This window comes from Anopheles aquasalis, chromosome 2 (assembly GCF_943734665.1).
Source record: "Anopheles aquasalis chromosome 2, idAnoAquaMG_Q_19, whole genome shotgun sequence".
NCBI lineage: Eukaryota > Metazoa > Arthropoda > Insecta > Diptera > Culicidae > Anopheles > Anopheles aquasalis.
The window spans coordinates 60,693,147-60,708,338 of record NC_064877.1 but is presented as its reverse complement, the minus strand read 5'-3'; the positions used below and the strand labels follow the sequence as shown (position 1 = coordinate 60,708,338).

Below are 15,192 nucleotides of genomic sequence, written 5' to 3'. Positions count from 1 at the left end.
CGACCATCGCACGGGCTGCACGTGGTGGCTGCCCAGTGCTTCTTGCGCAGAGTGTGCGAAAATGGCCGCTCAAGGATACGCGAACGAGCATAAATCATGCCATAGTACTTTGCGGCAGCTGAAGCAGAAGCAGCATCTTCATCAGCTCCGTTCCAGTCCAGCATGATCATGATTAGCTGATGCCGAGCTGATCGGCTCCCTGCCCCGTCGTCCTGCCCGGAAGACGGCATTTTCCCAAGCGTCCGTGCGCGCCCAAACGCGCCCCGAACGCGACTTCGCATGACGACGCGCCATAAAGCTAAAGGTGACATCCGCCAAACGGTGCGCCAAATGAGCGTGAGTTAGGGCTGCACGCCAGGGGCTCACAGGTGAGCCCGGAGTTGAGCGTTGAGTAAGTAATTTTCGATAAATCAAGCGATCAATCTGATGCTCGCTCGGTACAGCCCGAGGCGGCCTTTTTGGCGAACGTTGGAGCGCCTGCCGTCGCGGCACGGCTTGATTGGTTCGTGATTTTAATCAAAACTAAATCAAAACAACGAAACGACGTCAACCACGCGGGACGTCCTCTTGGTCCGTCCTCCTGTCTTCTTGAACACTCGAACTCGGCCGCAAAGATCATTTGCCATTTGGTCGATTGAGTTTCGCTCACCATTCCGGGTTCTAGCGGACCACAGGACGATCTGCTGTCTTGCAATGCTTTCGATTTGACCTTTCTCCGAATTCTACTTCTCTGCGGTGCACGCACGCTGGTCGCGAAGAGGAACGCATCCGTCACTTGACACTAATCCTCGTCGTAATCCTTGAAAGTGGCATGGCAAGCAAAGACCAAGGAGCGTTCCTTTCGCAAGTGAAGCTGGCCATCGGCGCAGGCAGCAGTTGAGCGTTGTCTCCGATTGCGACACTTCTGAAGTGGTTCTGACGAGACTTTCTCATTCGCTGACCGGTGAGTATGGTGCTGAAATGAATGTCGACTGGTCCGGAGATGGTTCGTTCGATTGGATGTTTGAAAGTAGATTCAAACACGTTCGGCCTGATGCCAATGGAGTAAGACTTAAACATAACAAATGATGGCCAATGTAATGCCAGTCCGGTCTTTGCTGATTTGCGCAAAACTAAGGGGGAAACATGACAAACACACAGCGCTGCAGATTTGCGTAAGAACCGGCGTTCGACGCTAGTCAATTTTTGGGCAGCATTCTGTACGTCAAACATGGCAATTCCCCTTCAAAAGACACCGTTACCGAGTGTTTAGGGCCATACTTTGCTTCCCTTTTTCACTGCCATCTTGGTCACTATTCTAATGTTGCATTTTAGTTTGCAAAATTCTCTGCATTTCTTGCCACAGACAATTTTTATGTTTTCAAATTTGAGAGAAATGCTTTAATTTAATGCAACCCTTGAGCCAATTTCTTAATTGTGATTGAAGGAAAATGATACGATTTCTTTTAGAAAATTAATAAATGTTCCATGTGTGAAGTAAATGCCGAGTTAAAGGAAGATTTTTTTCTTTTAAATGTGTGAAGAAAATCTCGTTCACCTTATGCTTCCATAAGAACGAATCTCCCACAGCGCCCTGGCAGGCAGCGATGCCTTCATCATAAAACAAATGACTGAATGGCCAATTTGTGATGGCGTTTGACGATTTAGCATACGTGCCTCCCATGTCTGACCTCTCGTTGTGCTGTTCCGTCTTCCACGAAACCATAAACATTCCAGATGAACGAGCAAATCTCCCCGACTTTACCAAGCAGTCCAGCTGCCAACGTTTTGCGTAATGCCGCTGGCGGGAAAATACCTTCAATTTGGTCCAACGCTCGCAGTCGCTGCCAAGACAATCGCAGGGCGCTCGTCGACTCAAGACGACGTCTGACGGACGGACGGATGGACGCACAACGAAGTCGGCGGACATCGGAGGAAAACAAAAAAAATAAACACGAGTGAAAAAAAAATCCAAATCCGAATCCAACCGACAAATTTCTTCACCCACTCATTAGAAATAGGTCGCGGCAGTGTTTACCAATCACCACCAGCACCCCGACCACCGCCCCTTCTTCGCGGTTGACCGATCCGGAGCGCTTGACCAGTCCGGGCCGGAGGTTGGCTACTTGAAATTTGCATTTCATTATGAGCGCCGTGAAGTAATGCGTCCGCCCTTCGGCCGCCAAACCAGGCGGAACCGCGTGGTTCGGAGTACCACGGAGATGGCCCAGATGGGTTTGGCCCAATTCCAGGGCCCCAAACCAGATGACCCGACTGGCTGCTATCACAATCAAAAGTCTGGCAATCGACCGGAGGGAGCTCACGATCAGGGCACTTTCGCGCATTTAGTGCAGGGCCCACGAGGAAGTTTCCATGGTCAGTTCGTCCAGCTAGAGCGCTTTGCAATCCGGCGCGGTATCAGCGTCCCTTCGTTAAACGGTTCCAGCGACAGCGACCAGCGTTCCACATTCAACAACTCCACAATGGACCATTGTGTGTCTGGTCCACGGGCCGACCGTCTGGCCAATCTGTGTCTGGCGGTGACCGTTCGAAACATACTTTCATTCTGCGGATCCTGGATTCGCGTGCCGCCGCGTGACGGCAGATGGTTCGGTGTTTCTCCCGTTCCTCCAACGAATGCCAATCGTTCAGCCTCGCATAAAAGCTCTAATAATGTCGGCTCAATTTGTTCGCCTTGTCCACCGCGATAGTGGACCACGATTACAAATGATTGTCCCGAAATTTGGGCATTTTTTTTTTGTTGTTGTTCAAGCGATCGACGCAACGAGAGTCGCGAGAGAGTTATGCCCGCGAACAAATAGCAATCGACCACTGCGCTGAAGGTGTCACCGTCTGCCGGTGTGTGCCAAAACCGGCCAAGCAAACGCGACGCTGAAATGGTGGTAAAAAGTGACATAAATGGATGGCGGAGAAGTGATTGTCAAGTGACGCTCAAGTGATCCAGTGGGTACGTCGTCCTCCATTGGGATTTTTTTCTTCTATTTTTGTGGAGTTGTGAGAAAGAAAGGCACGCAGGCTGCTGGAGTGACATTTGGACAAATTTTTGTCCAGCGCAAAGCGATGTCCAGTGTTGTCGCGGCGAACACCTACTTGGCGCACCGATCAAGGTAAAGACGCCCGCTGAAGACGTCGCCTGAGTGTTACCCAATTGGCTGCTCTTTAAGGGGCGATCGCCATCGGATCGCTAATCGATGGGGTTCAATAAATCAATTGACGAAAATGGATGTCCCCAGAAGTCCCCGCTCTTCTGGCACTAAATCTTTCTAGCATCTTACACCTCCTCTCCTGCAGAAAACAGTTTGTTTAGAGGGAGTTAAATCCCCGGTGGACACTCTAACGATGTGAATAGCACCCGAAACCAACAGTTAGTTGGCCAACGGACAACGGACTGGTCGCTTCTTGGCCACACAGCATCGACAGCTCTCTCTCTCTCTCTCTCTCTCTCTCTCTCTCTCTCTCTCTCTCTCTCTCTCTTTCTGTGATAGGCTCTTTGTTCAGTTTATTGCACAAAAGGTATCGCTTATGCTTTTCGCACACACATCGCGCGAGTCCATTTTTCCGGCATCGTTTTATGGACAACCGGCGATGGGTGGCCATGTGCCGGACAATGCGATCCACGGAGTACGCTAATAGGCACGTGCCTTGTGCTGGTTCGCGAGGGGCCTCTTCAAACCATGAAATGACTGGCCTGGAGGCCACACTAGCTTGCGTTGCTCCCTCTGCTTAGGCCACTACTATGCAGCCTCGCTCACGTGTTCGTTGGCATCTTCAAATGGTTCCAAGCGGCCGTACGAATGTGGCCAACGAGTAACCAAGGTTAGGACGCGTCAACCAGCCGTCGACCGGTAATTATGGGAAGCCCACCACCGTCGTTGTCGTGGACGTCGCGGGCGTTATAAAACTATTTTCTCTAATTCTGCTGGATCATAATTTTTGGACTGACCGAACCGACCGGAGGTAGGAGCGGGCTTGTTTTGCGATTTTTTGTTGTTGTTACGAGTGTGACGAGCTTGTTATGGGGCGAGATCATATTTCTGTTGGCCGACAGGGCACTGATTGTTGTTGTTGTTGTTGTTGGTACGCCTTGGTACGCGATGATGATTTATGGCCGCTTGAGTGAGTGGGTTTGGGCGAATTAATTCGAAAGCTTCTCGCCTTCGCCACCGCGCAAGTCCTTTGTTTTGACGTTCGGGCTCTCGCTGTCGCTGGGCGCTTGTTACATCAATTAGGCGCCGCCCGGAGCGGAGCTCTCACTCAATCCGGAAATGTCACAGAAACTGAAGAAGGCTAATGCCTAGCGGTCGGAGGCCGAGGTCACCACTCAGGTCAGGATGGTGGTTGGGTTTTGGTTTGGTGAAATTTTATTGCTCTTCCGCAAACGTTCGGCAGCCACCGTTCAAACTGTCCCCGGTGGGCAAAAACCGGCCACGGTGGTCCAACAGAAAACGGTTATCGACCGATCGGCGAGATCGGCAGTAACAACGGCAGAAAATGTGGACCCTCGCGGCTCGTCTCGAATTAGTGAAGAGACGCGTGACAGGAAGAGGAAGTCCAAAAAATCGATGACCACCGATGGGCGACGGTTGGGGGCTGACGATCCACCCAAGATGACCGGAGGGTGTAATTGACATTTCGCAAGTTGTTCATTAAAATACCGCGGTGGTGGCGGTACCGGGTGTGTTTGGGGTGCTCGTTGACCGAACCGTGCCGTGGATGGTCAAGTTCAAGGGGAAATGCCTTTTCTTTTTTTTATTTGGTGGTTGGCAGAAGATCCGCACCGCACATTGGTGCTATTTTTAGGCCATATTGTATTACGGTCAAGCGAAACGGGGCGGGAGAAAGTTTACAAAAGGGCAAACGGAACGAATTTCATTAAGCGGAAAAGGATTTATTGGAAAGGTTTATCCATTCACTTTGAGGATCAGGTTTTTTATTAAAAATTTTTGCTAATCAAAACAATCGCAATGTTTATGTCTTTGATTGTGTATTCTATGGGAGTTTGTCCAACCAGCGAAGGTAGATTGTACGCTCGTAAAATCTTTTGATAACCCAAAAATAAACTGCATAATGAATTAATCATATTACATGCGGTGTTTGCTTGATGAAACTTTGAGAAACTAAGGATGATTTTGCAGGGAGTGATGTTTCAAGTACTGTTCTCATTTAACTCGGCGTTCTTTATTTTTATCACATCACCAAATGAATGAACTTGAACCTGAAGAGTATATTTGACATGCGCTGGTGATATGAGAAACGCTTTCCCCCGTTTAAAGGTGATAATTTGGATGTGAAAGTACATTCGCACGCAAAGAAATCGGTGGAATTAATGGATTTGCATATTTTATTCATTTGACATTAATCCCCCAAGGTGTTATTGGATGGCCATACAAACAATTCAGGAGCATGGAAGTGCTGGTACTACACAGTACAATGACTAAGCGACCATGTCGATATCATCGGTGCCGTCAGAATAGTATTCTTTCGCTTCAATGGAACATTCAAGGACTATTTAAGGAAGGGATAGCCAAATGTTTTATTTCATAATAGTTCAAACATGCGACATGGATTTTACTGTAAGAATATTAAGAGCTATAACATAACTTATGAAGGAAAAAGACTTCGATGCTAAGCATATTCGACATTCAAACATCAGTGTTGTATCCACGCATCATTTCAATTAATGGTTTATAGTTTTCTAGATAACAATCGAACAAAATGTTAAACGAATCGATCTGGTGTATGAAAAGAACTCTTTAAAAAAATGAGAACAAACTTGTTTTGAACCTTAACGATTTAGTTTCCTTGTACAAAATGATAGCTATGCAATGACTATCTGAACACACAAGAAGCTCCCCACCGAGTTCCTCACCTTTGCGGTCAAGCTTCTAATAAACTTTTGCTACAATGTTGCACCGTAGCTCGATTTGCTCCGATACCGACCTCCCCCTTTTTCCGATTCGACTAACATTACAAGCGTGTCCTCTTATCGCCTGTACACGTGGCATCGACATGGGTTTACAATAATGGATTTCCGATTACCCTTTTCGATTAGATACTTGCTGTGCTCGGATTTTAGACACACTTATGGGATGCTTACATGCTCGTACGAACGCACCCGTACGTTGTTAGTGGCCGGTGGGACCATCATTTGTTCAATTCAATTCACCAACACGATTAGTATGCGGTTCACAGCGACGTGCAATCGGGCGTAGTGTTGGCGAGTGGCACGAGTGGCAACTCATTAGCCCTTAGCACCCATCTGCCCCGTGCACTGTGCTGACCTTTTCTGGGCGTTCTGGGCGTTCGGTGTGAAGCGGCTCGATCAGTCAGTCGGTGTCGGGTAGAACAATGGGAAAAATCTTACTAAACCACACTTCCACTCTCGCTGCTTTCCATCCCTCCGTTCTACCGGTGTGCTGGTGTGTAAATTTCCCGGAACTGTTCCAGTTGGATAATTGGAATTGGCAGCGATAGATCCCACCGCGAACCAGATAAGCTGGAAGATGTGTGAGCCGCTGAGAGTGCGTGCAGTTTGCGCTCTCAAGGGAAAGAGGAAACGAAGACGGCGAACCGTCCGGCGTCCGGAAGTTGTAGCTCAAAAGAAGGGTGTTCTCAACACCGCGTGGGGATTCTGAATTGAATTTTATGCTCTAAAAACCCTTTAACGCGGTACGCCCTTCTAGAACCTTCGGGCGTTTCTCGTGTTCGCGCGGATTAATTTCACAAATCGTGGTGTCCATCATGGCGCAAAAATTCTCCACCGAAACCGCCGGATACGGGAAGAGGAGGTACGGTCCATAAAATGACACCAACTGAGCGTGAAAAATTTGTTAATGAAAACGACTTCCTCTCCTCCTTCTACTGACTGGGCCTGGCGCCAAACGGGGCTGCACCATCGGTCATGTTTTAAAATTTATAATTTCGCATTACGGATCCCATGTCGGAACGTTTTGTGCGCCTGTCGCCGGCGTCCATCGGTGCTCCTTTGTCCGAATCCCGAACGAACCAGGTGGTGATCCCTGCAGATCGTGGTTCCGGGATGAGCCTGGACGGTCTTTGTGTCGCCGTTTTTCGTGTTGTTTTGTGTTTTGTTCCACCGACATCGACGTAATAAAAATAGGAGGAGTTTCAAAGAATTAAAACGGACAAACGGCAAGCGCTGTGACGTTCGCAGCCCACTTAGAACATCGGCATCGGAACATCCGGGTGCGATGGAAATCAGTTCGCACAGCGAGCGATCGCGGAAAGCATCCGCGCGCAATCATCGGCACGGCACTGATTCGCTGATTAATGACGCAGCCAGTGACGATCTCAAGTGGCATATTCTGTGAATGCGTGCTTGTTCGCTGCTGATGATGACGGCGCAAAGCCGGACTTGGCGTGATGACGATCGGATGCAAAAAGGGAAGGAGCTTCTTGATTCTTGATCGTTTCGGTTTTTTTCTTCTTCTTTCGAATTCAAATTCAACGGACTGCCCCCCGGGCTCGATGCTTTGTTTTGTTTCTGTGCTTCGGGATGCCAAGAGTCGCTCTTTGCTTTTTGTTTTTTGTTTCTCTTGCCAGTTTCGGACAATTCTCAGCACGCCGGTCAGACTGTCTGTCTGCCGGAAGTGGAATTTCAAATGACAGGGCGTTTGTCCACTTAGCGACCCAGTGCTGTTTGGCAATCCCGAAGGGAATTTCGGGGCTTTCCCGGGACCGGGACGGGGAAGCCTCTTATGCCGAAAAACGCAGCACAAGAGTGCAAGAAGCGGACGCAATTAATATCGCAGAAGAGGAATGTGGAATTTTTATGGATTTAATATGCGTGTCGGCGTTTTTTCCGGTTTTTCTGGAGTTGACCATAATTGCTTGACCTCTTCAGAACTCTAGACCTGCGGTTGAGTCAGCGGGAAGCACGCTCGATCTTTTTTTTTAGAATGTTGCTTATCCGTATCGTCGTCAACTGTTCAAAAAGTACTCGAACGTAATCGAGGCGTATCGAGATGCGATGCTGATCGACACACCTCATCAACAGTACACACATACAGACAGACAGACAGACTGTGCGGAGTAATTGCAACAACCACCAAGTGCTACGTACACAATAGTGTTGCGTTGATGATGGGCATTTCAGCACATCTTGAACTACCTACTCGATACCTCAGAGCAGATCACCTTGCGAAGAATGTGTGTTTAACAAGAGCGCTGTTTGGAGGGTTTAAAAATAGACGACCTTGGGCACGCGCCACATCACAGCGGAAAGCAAAACTCCAGTAATCGGGGGGCGTTTACTGAAGGCCCGTTAGCGGGATGGAGAGTAATGTTTAGCGTGGGAATAGTGGCGCACTTCCGTACCGTACTGACGGCATGCTTGCGTTCGTTATTGATATGCTGGGTGAAAAACATTAATTTTCCTCAACCTTCATTTGAACTGTGGAGCTTGTTATCGCGGCTCGGCGGCTTGTAAACGAGTAATTTTATAGTTTATGTTTGTTGCCCCCTACAGGCCCTTGGGGTTAAATAAAGAATCTAGAAGTAGAATCCCCGAGTGCAGTTGATCAGACAAACCGAACACTTGATCAGACAGACAATCCCGGCTCTATCAAGATGGCGGAGTGATGTTCGAGATAAAATCAAGCAACAATCTCATCAGTGATGCATCACTGCAGTACACTGCTGCTTGTGAAACGTACCACATGGAATCTGTAATTCGATCCCTCGGTCCAAGAGCTGGAAGGTCAGCACGCAGCAAGAGCAGCAGGAGCCCGTTGTTGTGTCCTTAAATGAGGACGTAACTCCGTCTATATTCTGCTCCATCTCGTACACAGAAAACACTTGTAGCCATCGTTACCGAGCCAGCATGCGGCAGATTCTCACTCGTAAATAGCGATAAAAGCATCTTGACAAGTGTCCTGTCCGGTTCGACCTCTTGAGCGATTGATTAACCTCAGCCCAAACGGTTAATGTTATGGTGGATGGAGTATTCGGTCCGTTGCAGTTTGGATCATCGCTCCCTAGAGGGATAGGAATTTCCATAAAAAGACGCCAGTTCGCTGTGCAGTCATCGCCTATGCGGCACTAAAACCGAAGCTCATTACGTTCGGAAATAAAACGCATTACCTTTCGGTATCGACCTGCAGCAGAGAGGACAGCAGCAGCAGCAGCAACATCGTGTTCTGCAGCACCAGTCTTCAGTATGGAACGATTGGCCAACCGTTCGGTTAGTCACCGGGTTTGACGGCTTCGGTACATAATAAGACCGATTAATTTATGATCCTGCCTTCTCGGAGACCGACTGACCGTGCTTGGTGGCGGAATGGTGGTGGTCTTTGCGCTCTACAAACCCGATTGAAGATGCTCTTGGCCTCTGCCTAGAAGCCTGCAAGAACCTATGCGTCCCTGCACCCCTGAAGGAGGCCGCATGACGACGGCGACGACGACTACTAGGTCTACGAACCTGTATCCGGACGGGAACGTCACCTTCACCTACTGCTCCGGGTGCGTGAAGAGGCGGAATGTCGGCCCAGATCATGCTCGGTGCAATCAATTTCAGATGTTTATCGCCAGCTGATGAGAGATGCACCACGGTGATCTGGTAGCGACGATCATGTCCCGATGGCGGTGGAGCAGCGCACTCACTCACTCACTTGCACTCCGATTCGATCGATCGATCGAGCGGTGCCAAGATCGAGGTGTCAATGGAATGTGTGGAGAGGACATCGAGATGAAGGACCAGGCCACCGGGTGGTTGGTCGGAAGGAGGAGACTGAATCGGATGCAAGAATCGGAAATTGATTGACTTCTTCGGCATTCGCACTTCGCACAGCCTAAGAGCCAAGAGCCAAGTCCCAAGACCCAAGACATCGATCAATGTCGCCGGTCGTGGGTCGTTGCAGCAAGGAGGCAGAGCAGCATTAATTGGTTCGCTGATTGGTTTGTCAGTCTGGGATCGCTTTACGGTGACAGATTGAACCGCTTTTCGATCTCTTTATTGAATACGTAAATGAGGAGAAAAGAAGGTGGTCTGATCTGTCTTATCAGACCAAAGTATAGTGTCTATACTGATCGAGTGATCTTACGCCCGAAGTGACGTTGCGCACGGTTTCAGGATTTGATGCTGCGGCGTCACGTCTAGCCGATAGCATTCGCGATCGTCCACTTGAGCAGCGCTTCACTCACCGCATCAGCTCGGCATCGAAGCCTTTTCTTGCGGTGCGATCGCGATCGTGCGCCCGAGAATGAGCACCACTCGGTTCGATTTCGCTTCTTGGGGTGCGCGATCACGCTCAAAATGGGGGGGGGGGGGGGGGTGGCTTCGGATCCGGCCACTCAGCGGCCTCAGGTCGCGCACCGGTTTTGGGTGTTCGGATGCGATCGCGTCAGACGAACACGCAGCCACAGCTCGCTGGCGCTCGCGTCGAAGCAGCGACAGCAACCCTGCCCCACCGACAGCACTCGCGCGCTTCGCAAATCCGCAAAGCCACTCCAAGCCTCGGTTCGGTGTTTTGCGCTGAGTTCGCAGCAGCTTCCCACTTGTTTGCCCCCTTGGCCCAAGGCCCGGTGAGGTGGAAGCGAGCGAGCGAGCGAGAGAAAGATCGCCAGGAAAACCCCCCGAAACGATGACGCCGTCGTCGTGGTCGTCGTTGATGCTGCTGCTGCTGCGGGCGCTGACGCTGACGCTGCCGTCGACGGAACCAACCACCGGGGGTATATAAAGTGTTGATCTTGGCGACCCGCACTCATAGTTTAGGTGATCGTTCACCGAAATCACTTCGTTCCGTTCCGTTCCGTTTGTTCGGTTCGCACCGCTCGACTCGGATTAAAAAAAAACGCGCATCCTTCGCAGTGATCGGCCACAGTGATCGATTTTTGTGGTGTGAAAGGATCTCCAATACAGGACGACGACAAGCAGCACTCCGCTCAGGAGGTGGTGCTTGCGAAAGTGATCGCGGATCGGATCGGCGAAAGCGAAAGTCAGTAGAAGCCAAGTGCGGCGTGTTCTGTGCTGCCCAGCAGTGTACACAGTGGTGCCGTTTTCCGGAGGAACACATTTCATCATTTGTGATCGACGATCGAGTTCAAAGTAAGCAACGTGGGTGGACCGAATGGTGGATCACAAGTTTTTAGGGATTGCAGAAGTGTTACTCTGTGGACAGTTTGGTTTTGTGGCAATGTGGAGCACCCTGAAGTCGTGGAATATTAGAAGAATCTTGGTGCAGACGATGGAAAGATGTTGCTTTATCCTTAAGGAGACGGATCGTGATGGAATTGGCATATAAACGTTGGATTTATTGAAGGGCTTGAAGTGCGTTTTTGGTTCGTGCGCGAGTTTTTTTTTTGTCTTGGGATGGAACATGCGATGCGGCGGTCAGAATGTGTTGAGCATAGTGTGATCGATGCGATTGTTGTTGGAAAATGATCGTTGATGATCTTTTGTCGATCATAGCCTGTGATGGCTTCGAAAGAGTTTTGACTTTAAATGTTCTCTATTGAAACTGGAAACAAGTTTAGAAAACGGAAAACTATCCAAATGTATTTTTATGCATTTTTTAATTCGAAATGTTATGAAATTGTGCCAAAAAGCTTTCAAAAAGGCATAATGCCAATGTATAGCCAAACAATAAACCAGCAAATATGTTGCTTCCATTTCCTTGGTTAAACTCTAATCAGAATGATTATTTGTTTCGATCGTTGAATACAAGACGATCGCCAAAGCATTCGCAAAGCACATGCCATCGCCGTAAAGGCCATTTTTCGCATTTTAACACAGTCGATCGCTAGGGTCGATTGGTTTGGTCCTGCTCCTGTCATTTAGCTGCCGTCAAGCGCGTTATGATTTGTGCTGCCGGACCATTTCTTTCCCTTTGACGATTGTCTCCATCCAGCCTTTCTCCCCGCACTACGAGCCAGCCTCTTCAGCCGGACAAAAGCATAAGCAGGTCCCCGTCCTCGGTTTCCCGTCCGCGATAAAACAAGACAACCAACCTTCACCCCCCTGGGGCGTAAGCGTGTCAACGGATTTCGCGTTTAATCCGAAATTGATTAAACACTTTCAATTATCGTTGACTTTGATCTCTTGCTCTCTCTCGCTCTCTCTGTCTGTCTCTCTGTCTGTCGGAGAGATGTGACGGGGTCCTGTGGCTCCACCGCTTATCCGGCCAGACCGGCGCTGCCAACTTGTGAAAGTATCCATTTCTTCGAAACCGCGAATCAACGCCGCGAGCCTGGTCGTGCTGCTGGAAGATTCCAATTTCCAGACTGCCAGCTAGCCCGCTGGCTGCCCTGTGGCGATCGGCGACACATGCACATAATATTAGAGTATCATTAATTACGCCACGCGATGATTATGATTTTGTTTCGCTGGCGTGGCGTGGCGTGGCGTGGCGTAGCGATCGCGAGCGTTTTACCTTTAACCACTCGCCAGAAAGAGCGCCCTAGGGCACGGTCAGGGTCCTGTAATCCGAGCATTTTAAGGGGGGAAGGCTTCGGGTGTATTGTATCGCTGGAGCCGGGCTACCGATCCGTGTTCCTATTAAATAACTGCCAGCTGTAATTGACACTCCCGCCGGTCGCAGGCGATTAGCGCCTCCGGCTGATTGGCCGGAGCCGGAGCTGGAGCCCAAAAAACACGGTCCATGGTTCGGTTCAGTTCGGTGTTTTTGCATTGTTAAACGAGTATCATTAGCTAGACCAGACCAGACCGTTCAACAAGGCGCGCGGGGGGATCTTTTTCGGGCGGCTGTGATGAAGAAGTGTGAACGGCATCGAGAACGCCGAGTAGCCACCGTCGCCGGTCACCGTCGCGACAACGATTAATGGCTCTCTTTTATTGGCTTAAATCTCTCCCTGGCTCCCTGGCACGGATTTGACCACCCTCCAGAGGGTCCTCTTTTGGGTCCGTTGGTCTCAAGGAGTCTCGCGAGCCACCATCGCTGCCACCGCTCCACCGAAAACCAATCGATCACTCGACGATCGAGGATTCGGTTCCAAAAGGTGTACGGTGTCGAAGGTAACTCCCAAGCGAAAGAAAAGGTCAAGCCTGGCAGCCTCTTGGGATGGATGATTTACGCCCGCCACCCAGCCTACCTACCACGGTGCCGTGCGGTGCGGTGTGTAACGTGGCCCGTTCAATGTCGCGAGAAGTTAGTTAAGGTACGGCGCGGCGTTCGTTCGAGCCAGCAAAAACTGTCACCAGCCGCAGCGCGCCGCGATTGCGTATCGACTGGTCAGCTGATGGGGGAAGATGATGGGGCGATTCGTGGTGCTGGTGCTACTGCACTCCACTTCAAGCGTTGGATTTGAAAAATTATGAAAAGCGCCTCGAGGTCCGGCTCGAACTGGAAAGATCAACGTTATGGGGCGCACAGGCGAGCGGGGAAGATGGTGGTAAGGTCAAGTTGAAGACGACCGCATCGAACACGCAGCAAGCTCTCCACCTGCCGAAAACACTCTCGCTTTCGATCGATCGATCGCCGCCGCCGCCGTCGCCGCTGCCGCCACCGCCGTTGCTGCTGCTGCTTAATCAAACGATATTTTTTGGGGAGGATCGAGCCCCGAAACTCCGATCAGACCGCCGATCGATCGACCGACCGACCGTCCGAGCGTTACTCAATCCACCGGATTCCAGTCGAGGTCGCAGCTACATAACAGGTTCGGTGCCGGGGTCGGGGAGGGCCTCCGATCCACCACGCGTTGCACGATCGATCGCTCGCTAAGGCGTCGATCGTTTTGTGAAGAGAGCAACGCATCCGTTTGTCGATCGCACAAGCGAAGTTCTATCGCGAAGGGCGAAAGGGGCCATGTCCTGCTGCTGATGATTAACAGCTGAAGCACGCAAAAACGCAAGTGACCACCATGTAGCATCCTCTTCGATCGCCTGCTTGGCACTTATGCAATGCTCTCTCTCTCTCTCTCTGTGCCACAACGGGGAACTGGTTTCCACCGGGCACTGGCCGGGTGTGCCATTTTGGGTCTTTGTGGCGGCTCCTCTCGCTGGGGTCCCTGGCTCCCATTTCCCACTGACCGAGATGCTGCTGACACAGTATCGCGACGGTTTGCGGCGAAGATGAACCCAGGCGCCACAGCCGAGTGGGTCAGTTCGGTGCCACAGACCGTGGACCAGGAATCGATCGGATGCTGGACTGTCCTAGGTCAGTCTTCCGGGACACCCGCGGGGCGGTGGATCGAGGCATCCATTTTCGGGTTGCATAAGCCCAGTGTCCAGGTCCGAACATAACATTGTGGAGCACAATTGCGGAGCATTGTTGGCCCCTCCAGCCAATTTACACCTTTTCTTTTCGGGGTGGTCCAGGAATGCGCCATTAAATGGTTCGGAGCGATGGAACTGCCGAACGTGTGCCGGATTTATTCATTTTCACCTCTGTTCTCCTTTGTTTGCGCTTTCTTGCGCGTCGCGCGTTATGCCGATGGATTCCGCAAACAAAGCTGCCACCGAATTGAGCCATCAGCTAGAAGCCGGTGGAGCCGTGTTGATGGAGGAGAACGATTAACGAAAGTGCTCTAATTACACAGCCGCACACCACGGCCACACAGTTGGCACACGAGTGTCAACGGCGTTAGCGCTAAATTTCCATTAGCATCGTTTACGGCACTCCCCGGTTTCTCCCATCCGGAGCATAAAGGGAGGCGTCTCAGCGAGATCGCCAAACTTCGGTCATCGGGATTATATTTAGAAAATGATTAGCCACTCTGTGGCCTTTGGCTAATTGCTCCCGGAAATGGGACACCATGTCGATCGTTCTAGCTTGCTTCCTTGTATGTGTGGAGCGTCAAGCACGAATCGATGATCTCATACGCGCTATCCTCCCGAATTTAATCCACGCACCACGCGGATTTCATGGCTTCGGTGACCGCGGCTAATCAATCGCAAAATTACCTTGGAGGACGAGCGCGCTCCATGATTATGGCAATCGATAACGCACATATACACACGCGGCTTGGCGAGGCCACGGTCGTTTTGTAGTCGAAACGAACCGCAACATAAATCTTCGCTCCCGACCGCCCGCCCGCCCGCCCGTTAATCACAATCTTCAGCGAATGCGAACGAGGAAGCGCTGGAGTTGGATTGGTTTTGTTCCGAGGCCTCGCGTTCTTCCCACGGCTGGAACAGGTGGCTAGAACGCGCGAACGAGTTATTTCGCTCTCGCTGTGTTGCCGTGGAATGTCGTGAGCCGAATTTCGAGAGACCCG

At 50.6% G+C, this 15,192-nt stretch overlaps 1 protein-coding gene across 3 annotated transcripts in view; it reads left to right on the top strand.

Moving 5' to 3' along the window:
- Positions 1-10,726: 10,726 nt before the first annotated feature.
- The window catches only part of LOC126569284 (inactive serine protease scarface), a 28,946-nt gene continuing 24,480 nt past the window's right edge, over positions 10,727-15,192 (top strand). For all 3 annotated transcript variants that reach the window (XM_050226257.1, XM_050226259.1, XM_050226258.1), the window contains exon 1: positions 10,727-11,065. The gene's annotated coding sequence lies outside the window, so the exon portion shown is untranslated. The remainder of the gene's footprint in view (positions 11,066-15,192) is intronic.